General features: G+C 50.0%; 1 protein-coding gene across 1 annotated transcript in view; it reads right to left on the bottom strand.

Moving 5' to 3' along the window:
- Positions 1-18,076, bottom strand: part of zdhhc1 (zDHHC palmitoyltransferase 1) — a 118,176-nt gene that overhangs the window by 21,088 nt on the left and 79,012 nt on the right. The gene's annotated exons all lie outside the window — the stretch shown is intronic.

The following is an 18,076-nucleotide window of genomic DNA, read 5'->3' as shown; positions in this document are numbered from 1 at the left end:
AAACCTGGGGATGGTTCAATTCACGACACAAAAATGCCCCCCAAATTTTCTGCATTTTAGGACAGCCATTATGGATTGTTTTCTACAACACATATTTAAAAAATCATAAACAATTCAAATATAGGCATTATGGTTCTTGATATGTGTGGTATTATAGGTATTACAGTACCTGAGAAGCTGAAGTACCATTGGTAGAACCTATATGCTTGCCATTGGCTAGAGTGCATAATAGCTCCGCCCTGATAGGCGGAGTATAAGAACCCGTACCATCCCAGCAGCCATCATTCTGTACCTGAGCTGCTGGGGAAAACATCCAGCTTATTAAAGCTTTCAGTTGGATTACAACCTAGTTTTAGTGGTCATTGATCGTGCATCAATTTAATAAGCTAGATTTTAAGAAGAAAGGATGGAGCTTCGAATCAAGCCGGAGTGTCTGCAACTTAGCCCCCACGCGGCAAACTCAGCGGCGATCTTTAAGCACTGGCTGGCGTGTTTTAAACGGTACCTCGAGACGGCAGAAAACGCACCCTCGGGAGAGCAGAAACTGCACGTCCTGCACTCAAGGGTGAGCCCGGAGATCTACACCCTCATCGAGGAAGCAGAAGACTTTGATGCAGCAATCGAGCTGCTAAAAGGACACTATATTCGCCCGGTAAACCAGGTCTACGCCTGGCACCTGCTTGCAACAAGACGGCAAACCCCTGGGGAATCGTTGGAGGAATACTATCGCGCATTCCTGGTGCTGGGCAGAAGCTGCGGCTGCCCGCAATTTTCGGCGAGCGAGCACATGGAACTCTTAGTCCGGGACTCTTTCGTGGCAGGTATACTTTCATCACAAATTCCCCTGCGCCTGTTAGAGAAGGACACCCTGGGTCTCAGGGAGGCACGGGCTCTTGCAGGATCCCTGGATGTGGATCCTGCGCCTACGTTCCCGACCGTGCGGCAGCCCTCTGGGCAGCGTGGAACCCCGCAGCGGCCGACCCAGAGACTTCCCCCGTTCCCCCACAGGCCTGCGCTGCAAGGCGGTCTGCCAACCCCGAGGGGCCCCGCTGTTACTTTTGCGGGCAGGCCAAGCACCCCCGCCAGCGTTGCCCGGCCCGCGCATCCACCTGCAGGGGATGCGGCAAAAAGGGCCATTTCGTGGGGGTATATCAGGCCCGAGCGGTGGCCGCGGTCTCCAGCGGCGACTCCGGACCGCCACCACAAACTTCTCCACGGGCCCCGTGTGGCCAGCGGTCGCCGCCATCCCCATATCCCAGGGCCACGTGCGGACCCCGGGTGCCGCCATCTTGTTCCACGGACGCCACGCTTGAGGGACGGGCGCCTCCATTTTGTGCACCCCCGGCCATGTGCGACCAATGGGAGACGCCATCTTGGATGGGCCCCCAGGACCCCAGCTTGGCCGACCACACACTGCCTGAACAGAATTCTCAACTACTGCGACTGGCCTCGGTGACTCTGGATCAATCTCGACCTCGAAGACTCTCAACCGCTACGACGACTGTTTTCATCAACGGCCACGAGACGTCCTGCCTAATTGACTCTGGGAGCACCGAGAGCTTCATACACCCCGACACGGTAAGGCGCTGTTCCATCCTCATCCACCCTGTTAATCAAAAAATCTCACTGGCCTCCGGTTCCCACTCAGTGGAAGTAAAGGGGTTTTGTTCAGCAAACCTCACAGTCCAGGGAAGCGAGTTCAGAAATTTCCGTCTCTACGTCCTTCCCCACCTCTGCGCGGCTACACTCCTGGGTTTAGACTTCCAGTGCAACCTTCAAAGTCTGACCTTCTAATTTGGCGGCCCTATACCCCCCCTTACTGTATGTGGCCTCGCGATCCTCAAGGTGCGACCCGCCTTCCCTGTTTGCGAACCTCACCCCGGATTGCAAACCCGTCGCCACCAGGAGCAGACGCTACAGTGCCCAGGACCGGATCTTTATTAGATCAGAGGTCCAAAGGCTACTGAGTGAAGGGGTCATTGAAGCCAGTAACAGCCTCTGGAGAGCTCAAATAGTGGTGGTAAAGACCGGGGAGAAGCATAGGATGGTCATCGACTACAGTCAGACCATCAACAGGTTTACGCAGCTGGACGCGTACCCCCTCCCACGCATATCCGACCTGGTAAACAGGATCGCGCATTATAAGGTCTTCTCCATGGTGGATCTCAAGTCCGTCTACCACCAGCTTCCCATCCACACTAGTGACCGCAAATACACTGCCTTCGAGGCAGACGGGCGGCTCTATCACTTCTTAAGGGTTCCCTTTGGTGTCACTAACGGGGTCTTGGTCTTCCAACGCGAGCTGGACCGAATGATTGACCGGTACGGTTTACGGGCAACATTCCCGTATCTCGATAACGTCACCATCTGCGTCCGCGACCAGCAGGACCACGACACAAACCTCAGAAAATTCCTCCAGACCGCAAAGATCCTTAACCTAATGTACATAAGGATAAATGCGTTTTTAGCACTGACCGTCTAGCCATTCTCGGCTATGTAGTGCGAAATGGAGTTATAGGCCCCGACCCTGAACGCATGCGCCCCCTTATGGAGTTCCCCCTCCCTCACTGCTCTCAGGCCCTGAAACGTTGCCTCGGGTTTTTTCGCTACTACGCCCAGTGGGTCCCCAACTACGCAGACAAGGCCCGTCCCCTGATCCAAACCACAGTTTTTCCCGTCAATAGAGGCCCGCCAGGCCTTCAGCCGCATCAAAGCAGACATTGCAAAGGCCACGATGCACGCCATCGACGAGTCCCTCCCCTTCCAGGTCGAGAGCGATGCATCTAGCTCTGGCGGCAACCCTCAACCAAGCGGGCAGACCCGTGGCCTTCTTCTCCCGTACCCTCCATGCTTCCGAAATCCGCCACTCCTCAGTCGAAAAGGAGGCCCAGGCCATAGTAGAAGCTGTGCGACATTGGAGGCATTACCTGGCCGGCAGGAGATTCACTCTCCTCATGGACCAACGGTCGGTGGCTTTCATGTTCGATAATGCACAGCGGGGCAAGATAAAAAACGACAAGATTTTGAGGCGGAGGATCGAACTCTCCACCTACAACTACGAGATCTTGTATCATCCCGGGAAGCTAAATGAGCCTCCTGATGCCCTGTCCCGCGGCACATGTGCCACCGCACAAGTGGACCGCCTCCGAGCCCTCCACGAGGACCTCTGCCACCTGGGGGTCACTCGCTTTTTCCATTTCGTCAAGACCCGCAACCTGCCCTACTCCATCGAGGAGGTCAGGACAGCCACCAGGGACTGCCAAATCTGTGCGGAGTGCAAACCGCACTTCTAACGGCCAGAGAGAGCGCATCTGATGAAGGCTTCCCGTCCCTTTGAGCGCCTCAGCATGGACTTCAAAGGCCCCCTCCCCTCCACCGACCCCAACACGTACTTTCTGAACGTGATTGACGAGTACTCCCGGTTCCCATTCGCCATCCCCTGGCCAGACATGACCGCCTCTACCCTCATCAAGGCCCTCCATAGCATCTTTGCACTGTTCGGGTTCCTTGCTTACATACACAGCGATAGGAGGTCCTCTTTTATGAGCGATGAACTGCGTCAATTCCTGCTCAGCAAGGGCATCGCCTCGAGCAGGACGACCAGTTACAACCCGGGGCCTGGGGTAACGGACAGGTAGAGAGGGAGAACGGAATGGTCTGGAAGACCGTCCTACTGGCCCTACGGTCCAGGAACCTCCCAGTCTCCCGCTGGCAAGATGTCCTCCCGGATGCCCTCCATGCCATCCGGTCACTACTTTGTACAACCACCAATTAGACACCTCACGAACGTCTCCTTGTCTTCCCCAGGAAGTCCTCCTCTGGGACCTCACTCCAGACCTGGCTGGCAGCACCCGGACCCGGATGGTCTGACTGTAGTCGATGACCATCCTGCTCCGAAAACACGTGCGGGCGCACAAGTTGGACCCGTTGATCGAGAGGGTCCATCTGCTCCATGCAAACCACCAGTATGCCTACGTGGCGTACCCCGATGGCCGACAAGATACGGTCTCCCTACGGGACCTGGCGCCCGCCGGAACTCCACGTACATTCCAGCCACCAGTCCCACCCTCCCCTCCACTGCAACACCTTACAGACGGATCGGTCCTTCCGCCGCCCCTGCCTCGGCCCCCCCACCCACCGACGCCCCCTGCAGGTGCTCCCTCCCCAGGTCAACCGTTTTCCCCACCAGCGCCGTCTCGGGGTGACGAAGCTGCCATGGAGATCGAAGCCACGCTCCCGGAGTCACAGATGCCCGAGCCTCCACCGGAGTCACCACTGAGGCTCCGACGATCACAGAGGGCGACCAGGGCCCCCGATCGACTGATTGCTTCATTTTAACTGTAATCTGTAAATATAAAACACCGAATGTACATAGCTACCAGACTTGTAAATAGTTACTAAACACTGTACGGAGGTATTACGGTACCTCCATAACTAATTATACCATGTTTTTATGCTTTGTAGTTGCTGGCCACCACCACCGCCGGACTTTTTTTTAAACAGGGGTGAATGTGGTATTACAGGTATTACGGTACCGGAGAGGCTGAAGTACCATTGGTAGAACCTATATGCTTGCCATTGGCTAGAGTGCATAATAGCTCCTCCCTGAAAGGTGGGGTATAAGAACCCGTGCCGTCCCAGCAGCCCTCATTCTGTACCTGAGCTGCTGGGGGAAACATCTAGCTTATTAAAGCCTTCAGTTGTACTACAACCTCGTTTTAGTGGTCATTGATCGTGCATCAATATTATTAATATTTGCCTACAATATTTTAAATAATTTATTTGTTGGGTTTGCAACTTGTGATACCAGAGTGTAGATACAATGCTAGCTAATTGCAGACATTTTATACCATCGATCTCAGACTTGAAACTGAATGAAAGTGACAAATATCAGTTAAACCTATAGCTTACTTCCTATTTGACTGAACTTCAACCTGATTCAGTTGCACATTCAGATTATCGAGTTGTGTATTTAGATTTTTATTGTCACAGACCTTATCGATCTATTTGGAGACAATGCTTCTTTCATATCATTGTTACATCAGTGCTCCCATTGTGAACCTGATAATCTTAAGAGCTTTGTGATGACTTTTCTCCTGATGCCTGCTTTTTATTTCCAGACTCAAAAAAAAAACGAATCAAAATTCAGGTTCCGTTAAAAGATTATTGGGCAGTGTTAGGAAAACAAAGAGAGGTTGATTAGAGTGCAGGACAGACATGTCCCTGTGAAAATGAGGGTTAGAAATGGCAAGATTAGGGAACCATGGATGACAGGTGGAATTGTGAGATTAGCTAAGATGAAAAAGGAAGCATACATGAGATCTAGGCGACTTAAAACTGATGAAGCTTTGGAGGAATATCGGGAAAGTAGGACAAATCTCAAACACGCAATAAAGAGGGCTAAAAGAGGTCATGAAATATCTTTGGCTAACAGGGTTAAGGAAAATCCCAAAGCCTTTTATTCGTATATAAAGAGCAAGAGGGTAACTAGAGAAAGGATTGGCCCACTCAAAGACAAAATTTATGCCTGGAGTCAGAGGAAATAGGTGAGATTCTTAATGAGTACTTTGCATCGGTATTCACCAAGGAGGAACATGACGGACGTTGAGGTTAGGGATGGATGTTTAAATACTCTAGGTCAAGTCGGCATAAGGAAGGGGGAAGTTTTGGGTATTCTAAAAGGCATTAAAGTGGACAAGTCCCCAGGTCCGGATGGGACCCAGGTTATTGAGGGAAGCGAGGGACGAAATAGCTTGGGCCTTAACAGATACCTTGAAATGAAAATGAAATGAAAATCGCTTATTGTCACAAGTAGACTTCAAATGAAGTTACTGTGAAAAGCCCCGAGTCGCCACGAGGGATAGGGTCTATTCACATTTGGAAGAAAATAGACTAATCAGTGATAGGCAGGACGGTTTTGTGCAGGGAATGTCATGTCTTACAAACCTAATAGAATTCTTTGAGGAAGTGACAAAGTTAATTGATGAGGGAAGGGCTGTAGATGTCATATACATGGACTTCAGTAAGGCGTTTGATAAAGTTCCCCATGGTAGGTTGATGGAAAAAGTGAAGTTGTATGGGGTTCAGGATGTACTAGCTAGATGGATAAAGAACTGGCTGGGCAACAGGAGACAGAGAGTAGTGGTGGAAGGGAGTGTCTCAAAATGGAGACGGGTGACTAGTGGTGTTCCACAGGCATCCGTACTCGGACCACTGTTGTTTGTGATATACATAAATGATCTGGACGAAGGTATAGGTGGTCTGATTAGCAAGTTTGCAGATTACACTAAGATTGGTGGAGTTGCAGATAGCGAGGGGGACTGTCAGAGAATAGAGCAAAATATAGATTTGAGAGTTGGGCAGAGAAATGGCAGATGGAGTTCAATCCAGGCAAATGCGAGGTGATGCATTTTGGAAGATCCAATTCAAGAGCAGACTATACGGTGAATGGAAGAGTCCTGGGGAAAATTGATGTACAGAGAGATCTGGGAGTTTAGGTCAATTGTACCCTGAAGGTGGCAACGCAGGTCGATAGAGTGGTGAAGAAGGTATACAGCATGCTTGCCTTCATCGGACGAGGTATTGAGTACAAGAGTCGGCAGGTTATGTTACAGTTGTATAGGACTTTGGTTAGGCCACATTTGGAATACTGCGTGCAGTTCTGGTCGCCAAATTACCAGAAGGATGTGGATGCTTTAGAGAGGGTGCAGAGGAGGTTCACCACTATGTTGCCTGGTATGGAGGGTGCTAGCTATGAAGAAAGGTTGAGTAGATTAGGATTGTTTTCGTTGGAAAGATGGAGGTTGAGGGGGGACCTGATTGAGGTCTACAAAATTATGAGAGGTATGGACAGGGTGGATAGCAACAAGCTTTTTCCAAGAGTGGGGGTGTCAATTACAAGGGGGTCACGATTTCAAGGTGAGAGGGGGAAAGTTTAAGGGAGATGTGCGTGGAAAGTTTTTTTTTACGCAGAAGGTGGTGGGTGCCTGGAACGCTTTGCCAGCAGAGGTGGTAGAGGCGGGCACGATAGCATCATTTAGGATGCATCCAGACAGATATATGAACGAGCGGGGAACAGAAGGTTAAAGATGGAACATCTCTCTGCCTTGCTAGAAGAAAAGCCAATATATGGAGTAATGGTTAAGAAAACAGATGCTGGAAATCTAAAGTCGAGCTAGTTAAGGAAATTAGAGAAATTAAGAGCTGTCCAACAAGTTTAGAGTTAAGTGAACAGAGACCAAGGTATTATTCAGAAGAGTTTAAGGAAGAGTAAAGTGTTCTGAGTTAAAGAGACAGTTGCAGTAACCAGATTTAAAGTGGGACAGCAGCCTTCAAAAGGGAAAATAAACATCTGATGCCATTTTATTACAGTCTGGGAATCAAGAGTTAAAGAAATTGTGAGCAGTTTGCACAGCAGTCAAGACAAAGAAATCTCAAAGGGGCTGGTGTAAAATCCTGGACTGAATTCGCTGTTGAAAGTGGAGCGGAAGCTTTGGTTAAAGGTGTATTGTAGAAACCTGGTCTGGATTTCGGATTGCAAATCACTAAGGAAAAGCATAGTTGAGAAGCAGGTGTTTGAGAGCGGAGTTCGGAAACTATCACATGACAATCATCTGGGCAGATTGGAGAAAGAGTTCAGAGGAGAAATCTACAACATTCACTGCGGGTTCAGAGTATTTGTGTATTTGGCTACAGCATCTTGTGTATTTAAAAGAGACTTTTTGTGTTAATGAGGCCATTGTAGCTTAAGGTGTACTTTGTAATCCATGTTAATCTTTAAATCTGTGTGTATTTATAATAATCTTTATTGTCACAAGTAGGCTTACATTAACACTGAAATGAAGTTACTCTGAAAAGCCCCTAGCGCCACATTCCGACTCCTGGTCGGGTACACAGAGGGAGAATTCAGAATGTCGAAATTACCTAACAGCACGTCTTTTGGAACTTGTGGGAGGAAACCGGAGTGCCCGGAGGAAACCCACGCAGACACGGGGAGAACATGCAGACTCCACACAGAAAGTGACCCAAGCTGGGAATCAAACCTAGAACCCTGGAGCTGTGAAGCAACAGTGCTAACCACTATGCGGCCCACCAATTGTGTGCAATTCTAAGCATCACACTTCATGAAGGAAAAAAGTTGTAAGAGAGGGTGCTGAAAAGATGAGGGACTTCAATTATGTGGATAGGTTGGAGAAGCTGGGATTTGTTCTCCTTAGAGTCGAGAAGGTTGAGAGAAGATATAATAAGGGTCTCAAAAAACATGAGCGGTCTGGACAGAGTAGGTAAGAGGAAACTGTTCCCATTGGCAGTAGGGTCAACAACCAGGGTGGAAGATAGGCATATTCCAAAACATCTCCTGTAGGCAGAACTTGCAGGTGCTTCAATGCTGCTAGATAATAGACCAAAGTGGAGGGCTGTGCTGCATTGAGGAGCCAGAAATGCAAAGAAAGTGGCTGAAGGAGGGCACAGAGCATAGGTTACAAATTTCAAGTATCAGTACCGAATGGATTTCATTATCCAACCTCATGATTTATGCATGCACCATTTGCAGCAAGGAATATTGTTGATAATTTGATTCTTCAGCGATACACAATGTTGCAGTATGGCAAATTGCCGAAACAAATGTGACACTTTCACCATGTCTTTAAAGACATACGGATGTGACTTATACTATTAAACTCTTCTTGGGAGAGGGAGGGGCATCCAATGAAACTAAGCGCATAATCAGAACAAGCACTTGACATGTGTTAATATGCAGTAGCTGTACACTCAACATCCTCAAATTATAATGCAACTATAGTTTAGGGATCAATACTGGCTTAATTCACGGATAATCTACTGGCACACCAGAAAGAACTATAACTGCACTTGCGCCTTTGGGACTCGTGAGGTTGTAAAGAAAAAACATAACAGCCACTTTCCAAGCTACGAACCAAAGTCTGAAAGCAGGGCTGTATTCCCGAACTATTTGTCTATAGGTTTGAGGAAATTAAGCATTCTACTTAAGCACTGAACTTCTTTGCCTGCCTGTTTAGTTCGTTGACACCTCAGGACACCAATGGAGTAAAATTCATCAGGTTGAAAATAACAAACACTGGCCCTTGCAATTTTCCGTCTACACCCCTTCTCTTCAAAAACCATGGGTGGAATTTTCCAAACAAAATGGGAAAGCGTCAGATTCTGACTGAAAACCAGCATGTTTCTCTCCAGAAACACAGCCACGTTTTTCTGACTGGGGTTGGTATTGTCCAGCCATTGGGATTCACTCTTCCTGCTGGCAGCCCATTCCCGCCTCCTGGGTTTCCTGATGGCATGGGTGGTTTCAATGGGAAATCCCATTGACAAGTGGAAGGAGTATAGAATCCCTCCACCAGTGAATGGCCCACTAACGAATGGCACACCGAGAACCACATGACTGGGGCACTGGAGAATCCAGGCCCAGATCTGCTGACGAGATTCTCTGGCCTCCCCACAGTGTGTTTCTTGGCGGTGGGAGACAGCACGCAGTTGGCGGTTGCCTGGATCTTCCATTCCCGCCGCTGTCAATGGGATTTCCCATTGAATCCACCTCACACTGCTAGGGTCCCGCTGGCATGATCAGCTGGAAGGCATGATCAGCTGGAAGATCTCATCCTCTGTCAAAAATAATCGGAGGCATGGTTGTGCAATGACTGACAGTGCGGGGCCTTATACAACCAGCGAACCTGGCTACATAGATTGCGGAACCATCTTTGTAGGACATCCCGACCTTCAAGAAAACAAATCTCTCCCCCCCCACCCCCACCCCAACCCCCCACAAGCTTCGGGATGACTCCCCCCAACCGCCTGCTAGCTTAGGGCCGACCCCCTGTCTTCATCTTTGTGAGGACGGATATTCCAACCTCGCACACGCAAGTCACTGTGAAGGGCAAAAGCAACAAAATAGGCTTGTTTTATTCCGCACTGGATACTCCTCAGAGATGCTACTCCAGAATGCTGACAGCCTCATGGACTTGTGGCGTGTTTTTAATGTGCTGGCACAGATGAAGCGCAGAAGTTCAATCTCTTCATTTGGAGTCAGCTGTAAGTTAATAATTGACTCTGGGATCAAAAGGATTTTTCACCCACCGCTTCCCTCTCAAAATCTGAAACTTCTCCTCTGGAAGGTAACAACAAAAACTGTTGAGGAGCACAGCCAGATGCAACTGAATAAGGCTTGCAAGCCTATTGACAGTTCCCTTACTAACACTGTTTTCTTTGATGTGTCATAGCAGTGTGGGGAACATGTAGCAATTTTGGCTTTGTACTCACACTTTCCAAACTTGCAATGACTTTTGAAAGATCTATTTCTTCACAGTGCCAAAAGCAATCATCATCCTTCCCTTGCAATTTGAGGTTCAATTCATTTGGAATTGAAAAGATGTCTACAAGGTAAGACATAGTTAGCATTCAAGTTTCATCACCAAACTATTCAGCCAGAGGGACGATTTCTCAAGGAGGAAAGCATCATCATAGATCAATCATCATAGAATTTACAGTGCAGAAGGAGGCCATTCGGCCCATCGAGTCTGCACTGGCTCTTGGAAAGCGCACCCTACCCCCATAACCCAGTAACCCCACCCAACACTAAGGACAATTTTGGACACTAAGGGCAATTTATCATGGCCAATCCACCTAACCTGCACATCTTTGGACTTGGATTTCATACCTCAGTTCGTAAACTCTGACAAGCACCCGACCCCTTGACAGCCAACATACTTGTGTGGAACAATAAATGTGTGTGTGCAGCCTCAAAAAGCTTGGTATTGATTGTGCTACATTTAATGAGATTCACAACTTCCACAATTCCTTTCTACACCACTTCAAGATCGGATGGAATTCCTTTGGGTATCAACGCTTCACGGTGAATAAAACAATGATTCCAAATAATGTCCTGACTAGCTGCCTCCTTAATCCTCATTATAACTCTTCTGTTTTTCCCAGTCATGTTGGCTGCCCCATAACTTGTGATTCCGCTGCAATGAACCCAGTTGAGTCCACACTTTCCAACCATCTAACTAATGTTGGTAATGTCAGGCAGTGCAGTAAATCGTCAATAAATTCATTGTGCCAAACATACCCAATGTAAACTAGCAAGGTTGCACAATCTGAATCTGAAATGCCTGTACTTGCACCCAGATGTATGGAGTACTTCTGTGCTAACTTTAAACGAGAAATAAGCTGGACTTTTAAATTCTCAGCGATATTACAAATTAGGCGAGCCGCTGTGTTATCACTAAGTGGGATGCATTTCAGTTTTTCAGTTGACTTCTCATCTAGGACCATACGAGCCATGTCCAATGCTGCAGGGAGAATTAATCTCTCTGCTACAGTGTGGGGCATTTTCTCTTTAGCTGCACGGTAAGCTACCATGTAAAAGGGCTAATTGTGCTTTGTCAGTCAATGGAACATTTCTGTTAGGGACTTCAGCTGGTGATTTAAGTACTCGCTGCATCCTTTGAAAAAAAATCAAGACGTTTGTCCTTGAACTCGTCATGCTTAGTCTTCAAATGCCTTTGAAGTTTGAAGGTTTATAAACTTTCATTTGCCAGTCACACATGGGCTTTGCATCCTGATTTGCATTGGCACAATTGACAAAGCCACATCTCAAGTATTCATTGTTACACTGCTTTGTTCCCGATTTCAGTTTCTCCTTAATGGATTGTTCTCCATAGGCCCTGGAGCTCTGTATACAGCTCACACCAGCATTGCTTTGTCCTACTGTGGACTCTCCTGTGCAGTTCACACCAGCACTGCTTTATCTGTCGTGGACTATCCTGAACAGCTCTCTCCAGCACATTCAGTTGGGAGATGCTGGCCTGTTTGTGTCTCTGGCCCTTTCTTCCTTATCACAAAACAATTCATCTTCAGTTTTTCACACTCCTGTTGCCTTGCTGCTAGCTACAAAATGGAGGAATCTCTCCTCCTTGGTTTCAAAGCACGGATGTACAGGGCACATGATGTCAGTGTACATGCTGGGCGTGTGACCTACTCTCTGCAGCCACTTCTGGCAGGAAGACTCCATTGTTCATTGTGATGAACGGTTACTGCCTTATCATCATGTAAGGTGATGTCCCCTTTAAGACCAGGCTTGGAACCCTGGGGACTCCGCCTCTGGCTCCGCCCATCTGGGAGCCATACATAAAGGCCTGCCTCATGGTCTGTATAGCAGTCAGCTCTCGTCCAAATCTGTAGCATAGTTATTAGCCTAATAAAGCCTTCTTTACTGTTTAATCTCTAAGCATCATTATTGAGGGTACCTCAATTTATTAGGCTAAACTAGATTCAGGATGGAGGCAGGCCTAAAACCAGAGAAGCTCAATCTGGAAGCACGAACGCCGGAGGCAAAGGAAATTTTTAAATACTGGCTGCGGTGCTTCGAGGCATACCTGGTCTCCGCAGGGACTCCCATCCTGGGGCCACGCAAGCTGCGTCTACTCCACCCCCAGGTGAGTCACAGAATCTCCGCCACGCTCGAAAAGGCGACGACTTATGAGGAAGCGATTGAGTTGATCCGCAAGCGGTTTGTCAAACCCGTCAATGAGGCGCACGCCCGGCATCTGCTCTCTACCTGCGGGCAGCGCTCGGGGGAATCGCTCGACGAGTTTGTTGAGAAACTCACCGCGCTGGCCAGGGACTGCGACCATCAGGATGTGACAGGGGAAGTCCATATGAACCTGCACATAAGAGATTCTTTCGTGTCCGGCATCCGCTCGACCTACATCCGGCAGCGACTGCTCGAAAACGGGGCAAAAGACCTCCAGGAGACGCTAACGCTCGCCTCCTCGCTGGAGGTGGCCCGACGTAACTTGGGTACGTACCCCGCGGACTCTGCCAGCCCCCCCCGTACTTCCTCAGGCTCGCCCGTATTACAGGCCTGCACCACGCGGCGACCCGCTCACCATGGGGGCACACCTTGCTACTTCTGCGGGCAGGGCCAGCACCCACGCCCACGCTGCCCAGCCCGCTCCGCGATCTGCAGCGACTGCGGGAAGGGCGGGCACTTTGCGAGGGTCTGCCTGGCCAGACCCGGGGGCCAGAAAAACAAAGAACAGCCGGCCCGAAAATCACGCTCTCAGGCCCGCAGGCCTCGCAATGCTGCTGCGCACCGACCCGACACGTCCTCTTCTGACGCGTCATCAGCCTCGTGCGAATCATGGGAGCGGCCATCTGGTCGGCGGCCATCTTCTCGACCCGACACGTGCGACCAACGGCAGCGGCCATTTTACGACTACGACTACCCGCGACTGGGTGCGATCACCCTCGATCAAACTCGGCCAAAACACCTGCAGAACTCCATGATGCAGGTCCAGGTCAACGGGCACGACACTGCATGCCTCTTCGACTCCGGGAGCACGGAGAGGTTTATCCACCCTGAAACGGTAAGGCGCTGCTCCCTACGCACCCATCCCACATCCCAAACCATAGCCCTCGCATCTGGGTCCCACTCGGTACAAATCACGGGGTACTGTATTGCGGTTCTCTCGATCCAGGGTGCCAAATACACCCGTTTCAAATTTTATATCCTCCCTCACCTCTGTGCCCCCCTGCTGCTCGGACTGGATTTCCAGTGCAGCCACCGAAGCCTGACACTGAAGTTCGGCGGACCCTTGCCCCCCCTCACGGTGTGCTGCCTTGCGACACTGAAAGTCGCGCCCCCCTCGCTATTCGCTAACCTCACTCCCGACTGTAAGCCCGTCGCCGCCAGGAGCCGGCACTACAGTGCCCAAGATATGGCTTTTATCAAGTCAGAGGTCCAGCGTTTACTGGGAGAGGGGGTCATCGAGGCTAGCAACAGCCCTTGGAGAGCGCAAGTGGTGGTAGTCCGGTCCGGGGAGAAGAAACGGATGGTCGTGGATTATAGCCAGACCATAAACCGATTCACGCAGCTTGATGCGTACCCCCTTCCTCGCATCGCGGAAATGGTAAATCGGATCGCCCAATACCGAGTCTTTTCCACGGTCGACCTCAAATCTGCCTACCACCAGCTCCCCATCCGACCAAAAGACCGCCCCTATACTGCCTTCGAAGCAGCCGGCCGGCTCTTCCACTTCCTCAGGGTCCCCTTTGGTGTCACAAATGGGGTCTCCGTCTTTCAAAGGGCGATGGACCAAATGGTGGACCAGTACGGTTTGCGGGCTACATACCCGTACTTGGACAATGTCACCATCTGCGGCCATGATCAGCAGGACCATGACGCTAACCTCAAAAAGTTCCTCCAGACCGCCCGAGCCCTTAACCTGACCTATAACGAGGGCAAATGCGTTTTCCACACCACCCGGCTGGCCATCGTCGGCTATGTCGTGGAAGACGGGGTCCTAGGTCCCGACCCCGACCGCATGCGCCCCCTTAAGGAACTCCCTCTCCCCCGCAGCCTCAAGGCCCTCAAACGGTGCTTGTTGCTTTTCTCCTATTACGCCCAGTGGGTCCCCAAGTATGCGGACAAAGCCCGCCCAACTCCTAAAGACCACCACTTTTCCCCTCTCGGCTGAGGCTCAATTGGCCTTCAACCGCATCAAGGCCGACATCATCAAGGCCGCCATGCACGCGGTGGACGAAACCATCCCTTTCCAGGTAGAGAGCGATGCATCAGACATCGCCCTGGCTGCTACCCTCAATCAAGGAGGCAGACCAGTAGCGTTCTTCTCCTGAACCCTCACCGCCTCCGAGATTCGACACTCTGCAGTCGAAAAGGAGGCACAAGCCATTGTGGAGGCTGTGCGGCGCTGGAGACACTACCTCGCTGGTAGGAGTATATACTACCATATATGTGGAGGCTGTGCGGCGCTGGAGACACTACCTCGCTCGGTCGCCTATATGTTCGATAACACGCAACGGGGCAAAATAAAAAACGATAAAATTTTTAGGTGGAGGATCGAACTCTCCACCTACTCGTACGATATCAAGTATCGTCCAGGGAAGCTCAACGAGCCCCCAGATGCCCTGTCCCGCGGCACATGCGCCAACGCGCAGGAGGACCGCCTGCAAGCCATCCACAATGACCTCTGCCACCCGGGGGTTACCCGGCTCGTCCATTTCATCAAGTCCCGCAACCTACCTTACTCAACCAAGGAGGTCAAGGCCATGGTCAGGGCCTGCCAGGTCTGTGCGGAGTGCAAACCGCACTTCTATCGGCCAGACAAGGTTCGGCTCGTGAAGGCCTCGGGCCCCTTTGAGCGACTGAGCGTGGACTTCAAGGGGCCCCTCCCGTCCACCAACCGTTATGCCTATTTCCTCACCGTGATCGATGAGTTCTCCCGTTTCCCATTCGCCATTCCCTGCACCGACATGACCTCAGCCACGGTGATTAAGGCACTGCACAGCATCTTCACCCTGTTCGGTTTCCCTGCTTATATCCACAGCGACCGGGGCACATTGTTCATGAGCGATGAACTGCGTCAGTATCTGCTCAGCAAAGGCATCGCCTCGAGCAGAGCGACCAGCTATAACCCACGGGGAAACGGGCAGGTGGAGAGGGAGAACGCGACCGTGTGGAAGGCTGTCCTTCTGACCCTGCGGTCGAGAAATCTCCCAACCACCCGCTGGCAGGAGGTCCTACCCGATGGCCTACACTCCATTAGGTCACTCCTCTGCACGGCCACAAATGAGACCCCTCATGAGCGATTGTTTCTCTTCCCCAGGAAGTCTACCTCCGGGGTCTCGCTTCCACCTTGGCTGACGGCTCCGGGACCTGTTCTTCTCCGGAGGCACGCGAGGAGCCATAAAACGGACCCCCTAGTTGAAAAGGTCCGACTGCTCCACGCCAACCCCAGTTACGCCTACGTGGAGTACTCCGACGGCAGGCAAGATACGGTTTCCCTCCGGGATCTGGCGCCCGCTGGATCCTCCACCACAGACGTCCCTTCCCGCGCCGCTCCCCTGCAGGACCCGTCGCCCCCTACAACACACCCCCTTCCGGCCCTACCACCCGTTGGTGAGCTCCTACCGTGGAACCCTGGGGTTCCCTTTACACACCCCGCCGGCGCCGGCTCCGCTACCCCGGGCCCTGCCTAGTTCCTCTGCCCCGACCCGGACTGAAGCTCCGACCGTTGTGCTCCCGGATGTGCCCTCAACCGGGACGCCCGTGCCCGCCGCACCACCGCCCGAACTGAGGAGATCGAGGAGGATGATCCGGCCGCCGAGACGGATGGACCTATGATGGCACTTCACCCCCGCCGGACTCCTTTTTAAACAGGGGGTGAATGTGATGAACGGTTACTGCCTTATCATCATGTAAGGTGATGTCCCCTTTAAGACCAGGCTTGGAACCCTGGGGTTCCGCCTCTGGCTCCGCCCATCTGGGAGCCATACATAAAGGCCTGCCTCATGGTCTGTATAGCAGTCAGCTCTCGTCCAAATCTGTAGCATAGTTATTAGCCTAATAAAGTCTTCTTTACTGTTTAATCTCTAAGCATCATTATTGAGGGTACCTCATTCATATTTAAAGGCCGGTCGCAGCCAGCATTCTTGCAGCCGATGGACACTGCTCCCGCGATTGGGAACTCTGTGGCTGATCACTCCGCAACCCTCCCGACACCTGCCCATGACCCACCCACAGGTTGCAACCCGCAGTTTGAAAAACCCCGATTTAGGAAATTGTTTTTTTTGCACCAATCACACCTTCAACTCAATGTTTAAGAGAGTTGAGGCTAAATCTTAAATAAAAATAGAAAATGGTGGAAATAATCAGCAGGTCAGACTGTTTAGAGAGAAATGGAGTTAATGTGGTGCTTTTAAATTAGGTGAAATATTTCAATTTCAAGCTTCATGGGAAAAGAAGATAGGGGAATTACAGAGGGGAGACAAAAATAGTGAGAAGAGGGGCGTCATGTGGTGCCGTGGTTAGCACTGAGACTGCGGCGCTGAGGACCCGGGTTCGAATCCCAGCCCTGGGTCACGGTTTGTGTGGAGTTGGCACATTCTCCCCATGTCTGTGTGGGTTTCACCCCAACAACCCAAAGATGTGCTGGTTAGGTGGATTGGCCACGCTTAATTGCCCCTCAATTGGAAAAGAAAAATAACTGGCTACTCTAAATTTATTTTAAAAAAGTGAGAAGAGGAAGCAACCTTGATTTTGTTTTCTTTGTGCAAGAAAATTTGGCAGTTGGGAATCAGCTTTTTATGCGTAACTGGTGCCCGTTTTTGTTTGTGGAACCTCACAATCTTTGTGCATGGGATGCTTGAATTCTCAGTGCATCAGACAATCCACTAAGTGGTTTTAATAGTCCCCAGTCTTCTACTCCTAAAAGCTGGATGTTCCTTCTATAAAACGTCTCAGTGAGATTACCAATTTTGTGCCTAGACAGTTGCACCACTAGGAATTGTTTTGTACTCTCATAACCAACACAGATTGGGCTTGACTCAAGTCCAGAGGTGAAACATATTGCAATAATCAGTGCCTTGTGATATTTTTCTTTCACATGAAACAGCAATTCCCATTCGTACTGGAAAACGCAAACTGACTGTCATGCCAGAGCTCAGTCAGTCAAAGGAAGCAAAAATGCTTGTTGAAATCAATCATTCTATTAATTGGAATGCAAACAATTCCCATTAGTGGTAGTTTCGGAGTGGGTTACATCAACGGAACTCTGTTCCTCCCAATATGATACTTAGTCACAAAGGTTCAGCTGTTTATTACTGTGCATCGAGGGTCAAACCACGACAGATGATACAAATCCAAGGAGGAGAATTTGAGGGGAGGAAAGAACAATTTTTACGCTATGTAGCAAATTGGATTTGGACAGAATGTGTGTTTGGAGCCAGACCAAAGTTCTCTAGTTTATGTGAGTGAAAGGAGGGCACCACAGAATTTAAATGTGCTAATTTAGCCAATCAACTTCCCTGCATCATGATTTTCACCTGAATGTCTTCCATATTAACAAATCAGACTTGCTCAGAAATAATATAAAATAAAAATAATAATAAATTCAGAAAATTCCGGAAATACTCAGCGGATCCAACAGCATCTATGTCGAAGTGAAACATATTCAACATTTCAAGTCTAGGACCTTTCATCAGAAAGTTCTATAGAAAAATAACCAATCTGAAATATTAACTG

This window comes from Scyliorhinus torazame, chromosome 10, assembly GCF_047496885.1.
Source record: "Scyliorhinus torazame isolate Kashiwa2021f chromosome 10, sScyTor2.1, whole genome shotgun sequence".
NCBI lineage: Eukaryota > Metazoa > Chordata > Chondrichthyes > Carcharhiniformes > Scyliorhinidae > Scyliorhinus > Scyliorhinus torazame.
The sequence above is the reverse complement of the archived record's forward strand: the minus strand, read 5'-3'. Positions and strand labels throughout refer to the sequence as shown.